The sequence below is a fragment of the Cetorhinus maximus genome, chromosome 8 (genome assembly GCF_964194155.1).
Source record: "Cetorhinus maximus chromosome 8, sCetMax3.hap1.1, whole genome shotgun sequence".
Taxonomy (NCBI): domain Eukaryota; kingdom Metazoa; phylum Chordata; class Chondrichthyes; order Lamniformes; family Cetorhinidae; genus Cetorhinus; species Cetorhinus maximus.
In genome coordinates this window covers 1015754-1026150 of record NC_135886.1, presented here as the reverse complement: position 1 = coordinate 1026150, position 10397 = coordinate 1015754, and positions in this window count along the sequence as shown.

The window sequence follows — 10397 nt, the reverse complement described above, 5'->3', positions numbered from 1 at the left end:
GGGTTGCTTTGTCCTGGATGGTGTCAAGCTTCTTTAATTTTGTTGCAGCCACACTCATCCAGGCAAGTGGAGAGTATTCCATCACACTCCTGACTTGTGCCTTGTAGGTGGTGGACAGGCTCTGGGGATTCAGGAGGTGAGCTACTCGCCACAGTATTTATATGGCTGGTACAGTTCAGTTTCTGGTCAATGGTAACCCCCCAGGATGTTGATAGTGGGGGATTCAGCAATGATAATGCCATTGATTGTCAAGGGGAGATGGTTGGATTCTCTCTTGTTGGAGATGGTCATTGCCTGGCATTTGTGTAGCGCAAATGTTGCTTGCTACTTATCAGCCCAAGCCTGAATATCATCCAGGTCTTGCTGTATATGGACATGGACTTCTTCAATACCTGAGGAGTCGTGAATGGTACTGAACATTGTGCCATCATTTTTTTAATATTTGTTCATGGGACATGGGCATCACTGGCTAGGCCAGCACTTATCGCCCATCCGTCATTGCCCTTGTTCAGAGGGCAGTTAAGAGTCAACCACATTGCTGTGGGTCTGGAGTCACATGTAGGCCAAACCAGGTAAGGATGACATATTTCCTTCCCTACAGGATTTTGATCCAACGACAGTGAAGGAATGGTGATATAGATGGGTCTTTACAATGATCGACAGTGGTTTCATGGTCATCATCAGGCTTTTAACTCCAGATTTTTATTGAATTTAAATTTCACCATCTGCCATGGTGGGATTTGAATCTGGGTCCCCAGAGTATTATCCTGGGTTCCTGGAATATTAGTCCAGTGACAATATCACAATATGCCATCATCTGTGAACATCCCCACTTCTGTCCTTTTAATTAAGGGATGTCATTGATGAAACAGCTGAAGATGGCTGTAGGGGATTCTGCCCATTGGTAATGCCAAAGAGAGATAGATAGATTCTCTCTTGTTGGAAATGGTCATTTCTGGCACTTGTGTGGCATGAATGTTACTTGCCACTTATCAACCCCTCATGCCCAGTACATGTATATCATATTATTAACTTTCAGTGAATACTTTTTAAAAAAATTGGACACAAACAAGCTGTTAAGGTGGACTTTTAGCATTTGGACTACAAACAGTATCAAGTCACAGTGACTGAGATGATTGACCTCCAACAACCACAACCATCCTCTAGTTGTTTGGTAGTACAGAACTGGAGTATTGCTGAAAAAAGAAACATGCCAAAGCTTTTCACCTTGCACTCATCAGGACGCTTTGCAGGAATACCAACATACGAGGAAAACAAAAATTTATACTGTAAAGGAAGAGAGTGCTGATTGGTCGGCAAGTGGACTCTGATTGGTCGAGGTGTTGCCATGGATAATGCACCAATTGATGGTGACTGACAGTTAACTGCTGAGCATTGTTTGCAATTTAAACTCGACAGCTTGCCGCTGATTGGTCAAGGCATTGCCCTGAGGAATGAGTCAGTGAGTGGCTGTCTCTTATTCTGTTTAGCTGAAACAGGCACAATTTGTGTACATGCTCTTTCTCTCTGCAATACAACCATCTTTCTTTTCAACAATACAATCATCTTCCTTAGTGCTCGGTATGACTCCAACCAGTGGAGAGTTTTCCCCTTTATGCTCATTGACTTCAATTTTTCCAGTACTTTTTGGTGCCATATTGGTCAAATGCTGCCTTGATGTTAAGGGCAGTGATTCCGCCTCTCTGCCTCAGCGTTGGTTGCCTCTCCTGGTATTGCTGCTGAATCTGCAGAGCTGCCGGCCCTCTGATTGGTCCAGAAGCATCAGGAACCCACCCATTGTCTTTAATTGGATGGCAAGCCCACAGGCAGACAATTATGGGTTCCGCTGCCAACAAGTACAGGCTCAGCACCCGCGTTTTGCACCAACACCATGGTCCCAAAGCCTGGGGTAAGATTCAGCTCATGGAGTCATTATGGCAGAGAAGGAGGTCAATCTGCCCATCTTATGCATGCCGGCTCTCTTTAGAGCAATCCAGTCAGCCAGTCCCATTTCCACACTCTATTCCCATAAACCCGCATTTTTATTTCCTTGAAGTGACTATCCAATTTCCTGATGAGATTTTGCAGTAGCAATCAATGATATTTGATAAGGTTCCTGGGAATTTGACTGTGTTAAAGATATTGTTGGAATGTGCATGCTCTGTCCATTAGTTCTTGGCATTGAGTGTCCTAACCACTCCATAAACCTCAAAAGTAAGTTTTTAAATGATTAATTCTCCTTCTGGCTCCAGAAAGACATTCCTCTCACACCGGCTCCCTCCCTTAGTAAACATTCTGAGTGTCCTACATTTAGTGCAGTGGGAATATTGCCCAATATCTAAGGTTTAAAATTATTTCTAGGGCATCACAGACAAGGCAAGCATTTATTGACAATCCCTAGTTGCCCTGAGAAGGTATTGATACAAGTGAGCCACTTCCAAGTGCAGTTAAGATTCAAGCACATTGGTTTTGGGACTGAAATCCCAGACCAGTTAAGTACAGCAGCTTTCCTTCTTTAAAAGACATTGGTGAGCCAGTTGGGTTTTTAATGGCAGTCAAAATTGTTTTCTAGTCACTTTTACTGATGTCAATGGGATTTGTACTTATGTCCTCTAGATTACTAGCACAGTAAAATAACAGCTACACCTCTGTACCCCCGTCATACAATACAAATAATAATATAAATTAAGGGTTGTGAAATAGTATCCCTTTGTGTTCTGAACCAGATGTTCCTGTCTCTCCCCTTCCCCATTATCTTCTACTATGTTTTGCCATATAGGCTCAGAAATGAATTGCATTCACGAAAATACCTACACAGAGAGACCCTGGTGCATGGCAGGAGCATATATTGTGCTGTTTGGTCGGGCTACTCAGTTGAGGATAGCTGATAGGTGACAGCTGACACAGCTGTGGGGAAACAAATAAAAGTCTCCCATAAGCCTCTAAAAGCATGATGGTGGCAAGTGTGTCGCTTTGAGAACTCAATTATTCATTCCATGCTGGCTGTGGTACTGCTTCCCCCCACAATTCAACTTGACTATTCAGCCCTCCTAGATATGTTTTCTTTATTCATTTTTTGGGGTGTGGGTGTTGCTGGGAAAGCCAGCATTTGTTGCCCATCGCTAATTGCCCCTTGAACTGTGTGACTTGCTAGGCCATTTCAAAGGGCAGTTCAGAGTCTGTGCTACATGATGTTATATTATCTGTAAATATCTGTAAATAGCTAGGAATTAATGTGTTATGTATGTGTTTCAGGGGGCCACATTTCACAGCTGCACTAAAGTTAGTACCAGGCAGCGTGGCAAAATTAAACATAACGACTTTCTGATCTTTACAAACTTTAAATGTGATTATTCACAACATTTAGGAACCAAAAGACAACAGCAGCACACAGCATGGTGGCAGCGAGTGTCCCTGAGTAAACCTAAAGCATTTGACATTAATATAGCGCCTATTTGGAAAATCGATCCACATTAGTGCCTGAAGGAAAAAGTAGTGAGGCATGAAAAGAGAAAAAGAAGGTGTTGAACGGCACAGCAACGAACGCTCAGCTACAGCTTATTGTGAATTGGGAAGCTGGTGACGTTATAGGGGCATTTGCAAAGTTTAAACAGAAGTACAGATTGACATTCAGTAGTTTCCTAAAATGCGCCAGCAATGAAGAGAGGGTTAGTTATATCCTTTTGTGGGCAGGGGATATTGGATTAAATTTACTTACCAGCTGGGAGCTTACTGAAGAGGACAGCAAAGACCCAGGCAAAATTCTTGAAAAATTCAGCACCCATCTGCAGGCAGAATCGAATCATCGGATCTACTGGTATGAATTTCAAAGCCTCAGACAGGAATTAGGCGAGCCAATTGAAAATTTGTAAGAAAATGCTTGTCCGTAGAAAGGTGTCCTGAAACCAAACAACGTCATGCTAACAGCATACAGGGAAGCTGTGATTTGACGGCCAGGAACAACCCAATTCAGAGGGACACACAAAGGCAAAGATGTTTACAGTATGTCCTGCGTCTCTGAAACAGATGGCCCTGTTAGCCTGGGGTTGAGCAGCTGTGAAGAGCTGCAGATTATCTCAGCAAACCATGAGTAAAGGAAGTGACCCTGAGGGTTCAAGAGAGTACACCCATTTGGGGGAGGCAGCGGCATAGTGGTATTGTCACTGGACTAGTGATCCAAAGATCCAGGGTGATGCTCTGGGGACCTGGGTTCCAATCCCACCACGGCAGATTAAAACCATTGTTGATTGTCAGAAAAACCCATCTGGTTCATTAATGTCCTTTAGGGAAGGGAATCTGCCATCTTACCTGGTCTGGCCTACATGTGACTCCAGACCCACAGCAATGTGGCTGTCTCTGAAATGGCCGAGCCAGACACTCAGTTGTATCAAACCACTGAAGTGAACCTGGATGTGTTCCAGCAGATAATAGACAAGACATACAGGGAATGCAAAGGAACAGTCAGCATTGCAGACAATACCCTGATATATGGTGTAGATGAAAAAGATCATGAATACAATCTACATGAGGCCATGGAGAGAACCAGGAAAACTGGGATCAAGTTAATTGTGAAAGTGACAGAAAGCCAGTTCTCCAGAACGGTGTGCACACCTTACAGAATCAAGCCAAGTCCTGACAGAATCATGGCTATCACTGGAATGGAGCCCCAAGAGATAAGAGAGAGTTAAGAAGTTTCCTTCGCTTGATCCATTACATGAGTTTGTTTGTACCGCATATATTCGAGCGCACAGAGAACCTACGGGAGCTGAAGAAGGAAGATGTGGAATACCAATAGTCAGAGTCACATGGCAGGAGTTTTAACAAACTCAAAAAGCAAGCTACTGAGGGATGGTCTGATATGATACAGCAATATGGCAGCGCTGGTCTATCACTTCTGTCAGATGTACAGCAGAAAAAGGAGATGATAGGTACTGAAGTACCACCCAGACCATGGCTTACTGTCAGAGCTGATTTATTCACACACAATCAAGAATATTATCTCATAGCCGCAGACTACTACTTGAAGTTTCCTTTTATCTGGAAGGTGAAAGACTTGAGAGCCACAACAATCATCTCAGCGGTACGAGTTCTGTTCACTGAGCAAGGGATTCCTGAAAGATGTTAAAATGGAACCCGGTTCATATCCAGGGAAATTAAGAAATTTGCTGAATAGTATGGGTTCAACATCATCACCTCACCATCATTACACTTGAGGACATGGGTTTATAGAAGGAGACGGCCAGGCGGTAAAGAGAAACTTTGCGAAATGCTGAGCGATAATGGAAGGCCCAAAACTTGCCTTATTGTCACTCCGACCCACACCTCTCAAGGCTGACATGAAATCACTTGCAGAGTTGCTGAATGGAAGAAAATATAGGACGACTCTGTGAAGCAAAATAGATTCTCCAAGTGACCAGGAGAAAGTGAGACAACAACTCACTGAAGCACAGGAAAGAGGAGGTCAGCACTTCAACCAACATGCTAACTCCCTACCTGAGCTGCTGAAAGAGCAAAGTGTACGTGTACAGGATCCAATCATGTAAACCTGGAGCCCAGCAAAAGTTGTTGCTGAAGCCGAGTCACCAAGATCATGTGTAACTGAGACCGAAACCAGTAAGCAAATGAGGAGAAACTGAGTCCGTATTTGACCTACAGCAGATTGGAAAAATGGAAAAGACCAGAAAAAACAACAGAAACATCATCAGGTGATGAGGCAACATTAGCAACGGCAAGCACGGCTTCTGCAACACCAAGGACAACATGCACAACATTGTCTATAAGATCAATACCAGTAAGAACGACGAATGCCAAATCTACAAGATGCAGGCACAACGTCTTAGTGAGACTGTGATTAATATTTTAGAAGAGAATACACACTATAAAAAACTCTAAGAAGGGGTTCAGTTCATTTCCAAAAGTCAATTGATTACCTTTAGCTTTTAAAAGTTAATGATTGGAACAGTTACATGATAGGGACATTGCGTTTTATAGAAAGAGGAACGTTATATATTGTATTATCTGTAAATACCTGTAAATAGCTAGGAACTACTAGCTAGGAATTAATGTGTTATTTGCAAGTGTTTCAGGGGACCGTATTTCACAGCTGCACCAGTCTGTCCCAAACAGCATGGCAAAATTAAATATAAAGAGTTTCTGATCTTCACAAACTTAAAGTGTGATTATTAACAACATCTGGGAACCGAAAGACAACAAGAACTCATGTCACTGTGGGTCTGGAGTCACAGCTAGGCCAGACCAGGTAAGGATGGCAGATTCCCTTCCCTAAAGGGCATTAGTCACAATTACTGAAACTAGTTTTTAATTCCAGATTTTATTAGTTGAATTTAAATTCCACCAACTTCTACGGTGAGATTTGAACCCATGTCCCCAGAGCATTAGTCTGGGCCTTGAAATTACTGGTCTAGTGACATTACCACTACATCATCATCGTCTTGTTTCATAGCGTTAAATTCAGCCGAGGTTCCTCCTTTCAGTCATTCACCAGTGAATCCTGCTGGAAATGTATGTGTGTTGACATCAGGCAAGAACAGGAATTGGCTTATCTTATCCATCCACCCTCACTCATATGAAGAACGGCCAATTAGGTGGGTTACCCATGGTTGGCCAGCGCCAGACAACCATACTCCATCTCAAGTTAGCACCTTCAGAAAAGACAGAGAGAAAATTTGAAGCAAAAATTCTGAGCTCTATTTAAGAAGAGAGTCTCCTGTGTAATACTGCTTACCAGTTGCATCTGTTTATGTGGATCTTTCCCCACTGTCACCGATCCTTCCACTAGCAGAAGCCATGATTCTTTAGTGTAATCAAACTGAAGTTTGGCTCCTGTCCTATAGGCACCATCAAGCACATCCCCTTAATGTCCTTATTTTCTTCAGAAGTATTGGCATGCTACCTAAAATGAGATAAGTTTTAGAAAAATATGGAGACTTAAAAGTAGCCAGCCATTTGGTCAATTTTGTTCCATTTCCATCCCGTTGATGAAGGCAACTATTTCTCACATATCTTTTGCCCCATAACTCAAACTTAATTATTATTGAAATACTAAATCTGTTACAATCCTACCAATAGATCTAGCCATTCTTGTTTCACCCTTCATTACATCTATTTCTTCCCTCTAATGATTAACAATGCAATCTTCTGCTCTCTCTAGTGGCAGGCTTGGGGGTGGGAAGGGCATGTACTTAAGCCAGGTGGTGGAGTACCTGAACCCCCCTGCCTTCCCCCCTCCTTAATTTCTGGGTGGAAAGGCCCATGGTCGACCTTCTCTCCCCACCACCAATTGAAGCCCTTAATTGGCCATTTTATGACCACTTCATCCTGCCGCCAGCGGTGGGTGGACCTGTCACCATGCGGCGAGTACGGCAGCTAAAACTGTGTGGTCAGCTTATCATCTCCGGTGGGGCTGTGAGGGTGGTGGGGTCCCTCAATGAAAAGCACTCAGTGCCTGATCGAGGGACATCGGGAACAGGGGGACCCGCTGAGAGCTACTCCATTGCCCTTGCTGCCAATCCCCCTGATCCCCTCTGCCCCCGGTCCCCACCCCACAAAACACCCCAGCCCACATTATTTACCTATGGTCTGGTTCGCTCCACAATGCTGGGACTCCTGCGGGTGTCTTCCCAGTAGCTGACATGGCCTCCCAGTGGCTCTGCTGAGCACAAGAGCTGCCGGCCTCTGATTGGCTGGCAGCTCTCGGTAGGTGAGATTTCTGCCCCCCACCCCGGTTCTTGACTCCAGGGGGAGGGTCTGCCGCTGCCGCTGGTCTCGCCATTGCCTGATTGTCCTGTGGGTTGATGGGCTTTCAAAAAGAGGTAGTGTGGGTCTCTCACAGGCTGTCGGTGGGCGAGACCCTGACACATCAATAAGATCCTGCCCTCCATATTTTTAAAATGAATTAAAAGCTTTAGCTGTCACTCTGCCAACTGACGTGTAAAGGTACAAAACTGACATTCCAAACCATCCTCTTTGATTTACATTTGACTGTATTAAGAAAAAAACCCTCAATTTTCTGCAGTCCTTTCCTGAAGACCCTGATTCATGCTGGGGTCCAGATCCAGGCATGTGTCGGGGAGGTTAAGATTTACGGAATGGATGAAGAAAAGGTGGGTAAAGATGAAAAATGGTCTGCCTGGGAAAAAGTCATCAATGGTATTCCACAGATTTCATCTGGGGTCCTTGCCGATTGTAGTCGTTGTGCATGACATAGAACAGGGTGTCTGTAGTCATTTACCGATGCATAAAACTATGTGGGTAATGAACGGAGAGGATATTGAAAGCTGGGGTGTGGAACTAAGCACAACTGTTCTTTCAAAGAACCAGCCATGGGCACAATGGGCCAAATAGACTCCTTCTGTTGTGCTGTTTCTATGATTCTATGATTATATTCAAGGAAATTAGACCAATTGTGGAGTATGGTATGGCATGTAGATTTTAATGTGTGTAATTATAGAGCAAATGGATATAAGATGGGTAACTAGAAACATGGGAAATTGAAATGGTCTCCATTCATAAAAACTAAAACAGAAAATAATTTAAGAGTGATTATTAATCATGCCATGAAAGTATTTTGTTAGCTGATACAATTAGCAATGAGGACAATCAGATATTGATTGGAAGATGCTGGATTCCAACAATTCACACTGACATTCTACAGATCATTGGGAAGACCAAATTCAGGAACATGGCAACATGGCATGTGATGTTGATCATCCTACTTGGAAGAGGATATAGCTGCATTATGAAAACATTCTGAGGAGAGTGGATAGACTCAGACTCATTCTAGCCCTTAGACATGAAGAAAAGGTCAACTGACTAAACTATTTTTTGACAGCAGAACTATGATCAAGTGGGGAGATGATAGAATCCTTTAAAGGTATAGACAAGTTGAAGTAAATAAGCTAATTAACTTGGAAAATCAACATAGGACTAAAGAATTCACAAGAAGCATGTTTACGTGTTGGAAAACGTTACCTAACTCCCACAAGTTGATGGATCGGACACAACAAAGGAAATTGACTCAAAGACAAGCAGCATCTTTAGAATCAAAATCTGTTGAGAAGGGAGATTAAGGAATACAAGGATATTAACAACATGGATCGACTTTCTCAGGTGGGGTGAAGAGAAGCCACTGACCCTAAAAGTAGTGATTAAATAGGTAATGTTTAGGAGAGGATGGAACAAGTTGATGATAGAATGGGTCAAATGGTCTGTTCTTGTTTCAGGCTTTCTGATATTCAGACCATTCATTCTGAATGGGTGATAAGTTTAACCCTCTGATAAGCATCATCCAACATGTCACTGAGGTAACCATGTTTCATGTATGAGATGTGACAGGGGAGGTGGATGGGGGTGGTGTTTGGGGGGTGGGTGGGCATCACAAATAAACTCATTAATCATGGGAGAATCCCAATTGACCATAATTGTGTCTTGTCTTAATTTATGTTCTCATCTGCATATTGTACAGCAGGGGTCAGTACATAGCCATCTCCCTCACTGATTTTCCCTCACTTCACTAAAGTTTCTGAGCATTCACCTTAACTCCTGTCTTTGCTGAGGTTAATAAATTCAGCATTGACAAGGGACGCAACCTAATATATTCCTACTGTATATGGTTGTGTTCCACAACACTAATTAGCTAATGGATTACAAAGCACCTAGATTGATTATGCAATACAAGTCTTGGGCCTAATAATTGTGAATTCAAGCCCTGCAATAGGAATTAGAACTCACAACCTAAACAAAGCAGTCTTATATTGTTGCCAGTGCTATCGTTTAAATGATGCCTTGTTGCCTGTTTAAAGGAATGCTACAATTTCAAACAAAAATTGGATTTTCTCCTGACTTCTCCCTCAAACCAATATCATAAGAAAAACAGAATGACTCATCATTTGTCTCACTGTTGTTTATTGGAACTTGTTGAGCGAGTAAAGTCGAGTAGAACTGTTTATATAAGTCATTTGACTTGAGTCAGAGCCTTTAGAAAATTCAGTAAAATAATAAAATTATTGTGCAATAGAATGTTCTTCGTGACATTCAAGTAACATCTGTTCTTCCTTAGAACACTGGAATTCAAAGCTGGGTCTAAAGTAACTATTAGACAATATACATTCAGAGTAGCTTTTATTGAACTCAAGGTGCAATGGTATGCTTACCAACAATTCAGTTTTTCTTCAGATAGGGTGACATCCATAAGACTTATTTCTAAATACAATCATATGTGGTCCCTCTTGAGTTATTATAGTGAAAAAGCACCTCATTGCAACGAAAGACTCAACAAGGTAACAAAAGCAAGGAAAGACAAACCCAGCTGTCTCCAAATCATGCATATTCTCAAGGAACAATTCTTTCTAAAGCATGATACAATGCTGAATGCTCAT